The 2,672-nt window shown below is 49.4% G+C and overlaps 1 long non-coding RNA gene across 1 annotated transcript; it reads left to right on the forward strand.

Annotated features, from left to right (window-relative positions):
* Positions 1-524: 524 nt before the first annotated feature.
* Positions 525-2,089, forward strand: LOC127754021 (uncharacterized). Its single transcript, XR_008012742.1, has 2 exons — positions 525-1,156; positions 1,246-2,089. It is a non-coding gene; the product is annotated as an uncharacterized LOC127754021 (long non-coding RNA).
* The last annotated feature ends 583 nt before the right edge of the window (positions 2,090-2,672 follow it).

Here is a 2,672-nt window from a genome sequence, read left to right on the forward strand (position 1 = left end):
GCCGTCCGCGTTGCCGTATTCCTGACCATCCGCCGGCGCCACCCGCGTTCGTGTGCCGCCGGTCGTGGCAGCCGCGTCATCCGACCATTCACCGCCGCGGCAACAACCTGCTCAAAGTCGCGGTAGTCGAGGAGCTTGCGGCGGAGGTCGTAATCGAGCGAACGGAGGGGAGAGGAGGGGTGCAGCGGCGCCGTCGCCAGCGGATGGACCGAGAGAGAGAGAGTCACCTGTCACAGGAGACCGCGGGCACGGCGCACCCTCGCGCCGTCACGCCTCCACCTCCGCTTCCTCAACAGCCGGCGACCCGGGGAGGGGGCGCCCCTTTCTCGACGGATGGGGACACGGCGGTGCTGGCGATGGACGGGGAGCGAGCAGCGACGCCGGCACCGGCGGATGGACGGGGAGTCGGAGACGCGGGCGATGGCAGACGGACGGGCGACGAGGAGGACTGACGTCCGTGGACGGAGTGTCACAAAATTAAGAAAATTCGCGTGCTAGTGGCCTATTCTGAAAGTAGTGCGAATTGGATGGCTTATCCTGAAGACCGTGCGTATTGAATGTCAAATTCCGAAAATTCTCCGGATCGCCGGGTCCCCCTCTCCCCCTCCCCGTCATCCGGTGGTGTTCGGGCCTCCACCGTTGCTCTCCGCCCAAGAGCCAGCCGGATCCAGGAGCTACAACACGACGACAACCTCCCGCACCCAGCTCTACCCACGTCGGGCTGCATCGATGGTCCAGAAGAGGGGTGTCGCCGGCGTGAGCCTTGCCGCCGGATCCAGTGTATCCGGCGCCACCTCCCCCCCGACGTCCCTCCTGCCATGGTCCGGTAGCTCCGGCATGCAGTGCGTCCGTGCTATCTTACTCCAGCTCCTCGAGGTCCCGCAATGCCCAGATCTAGGGGAGACGAGAGTGGGACGAACGACGATGGTAAGCGGGGCTGCAGAGCCCTTCCTCTCGCAGCTTTCCTGTTGTCGGACGACGTCCACGACGAAGGCGAATTTGCTGGGGGCCGATTGATCCCCACCACATCATCTTTGCTGGTTCCGAGCGGTTCAAGAGCTGCTATAGCCGTTGACCTTGGTGGTTCCGAGCAGAGGATGGCTGCCTGGCAATCTGGAAGCTGCTCTCCATCCGCCGCCCGCCCCTACAACCCGAGGTGAGTGCCTCTCGATCTGCTACTTTCTTGAGTCCGATTTTGCCTCTGAATTGTTTTAATCAAATGTCTTTTCTGTTCTGGATTAACAGATGCAGGCCTTGTGCGATCGAGATGCTTGATTTGGATCTGCTGCTTTATGCCTTTTTAGGCTTGATCTTTGCATCTGTTTGGGATGATCCAAGAAACCGTTTGGTCGTTTTGGCCAGCAGAAAATTTCCGGCAGCTGAGGGAAGAAGCGATCTGCATCCTGTGCTTGTGATGAGAGGGACATGTTCATCTGAAGCATCTGCATCTTACCATCTGTTATCTATGTTTTGTATTTTGAGTTTTTTTTACCAAGGTCGTCTCTTTTGTTTCGTAGCAGACAATGGTGAAGACGCACCTGTAGTAGTTCTTCATATTTTTCTGTTCTTAAGGTCTTCGTCAACTAGTATTTCATTTCATGTTTCCGTGATATGAAACGTGGAGTTCCTCCTATACCTTGACTTATACTTTGAATTTCTGAAGATTTTAGCTCCTTTGGGGGCAGTATTGCTTTTAGCATATTAGCTCCATTGCTTCTATGTGCATGTAGAGTCACAATTTATGGACTTGGGCTGTTGGCTGATTTCTACCTTCTTCGAAAGTTTGGATCTGTAATCTCTCGATCTGTAAAGGTAATGTTTGTCTGGTTTCTTCTTGTGCGCAGCCGTGCAGGTATGCTGAAATTCTGATAAAGAAGAACGAAGCTTCACCTGGGGAGTTGGAGGTGTACTTTTTTTTCACTTCTCTACTGATGTGTTGGGCGGAGATTTATTCTCTCTACTGATGTGTTCAGCAGATTCAGATGTTGTCTTCTTTTTCCTTGGTTGTGGATTTCGTTGTAATCTTCCTTGGTTGGAACGAAATTATATATGATGTAAATAAAATAATAGCACCACAGCATTAACATTAGTTTGGCCCTTACTTTTACATTCATTTTTTCTCTTGATTCCAAGTGCAGTCATTTTACAATTTTTATTTTGGTCGATTGGACTTTGTTGGTGTTGTTAGTGATATGCCCTAGAGGTAATCATCTCTATGATTGTATCACATACTATGTTTACACATTTATCCGACATTGTTCCTCGAAATAGATAACTCATTATTGGTTAATGAATATGTGATTCTTTCATAAGACTCTTTATGTTATGTGTTGCTATTTCTAAAGGATCTCTGATCAAATATCATATGTGAAACAAATATGTTTAGATGATCAGCACATGTATTAATTGATGATCATGTCTTATGGATCATGATATAGAGATACTAAATTAATAATGTGGACACATGTTGGTGAACATGTTGTTGGATAGACCCAACATGAGACACTGCAAGAGCCATATGTGTTGTATCATCAGTGATCTCTTTTAGTGTTGGTGTTGAATCCTTAGACCTGAGATTATCATAGTTCTCAACATGTGTAGTAGCTTACTTAGGGACTGCTAAACGCTACTCCGTAATTGGGTAGTTATAAAAGTAGTTCTCGGGTATGCTA

The sequence above is a fragment of the Oryza glaberrima genome, chromosome 11 (assembly GCF_000147395.1).
Source record: "Oryza glaberrima chromosome 11, OglaRS2, whole genome shotgun sequence".
NCBI classification, from domain to species: Eukaryota; Viridiplantae; Streptophyta; class Magnoliopsida; order Poales; family Poaceae; genus Oryza; species Oryza glaberrima.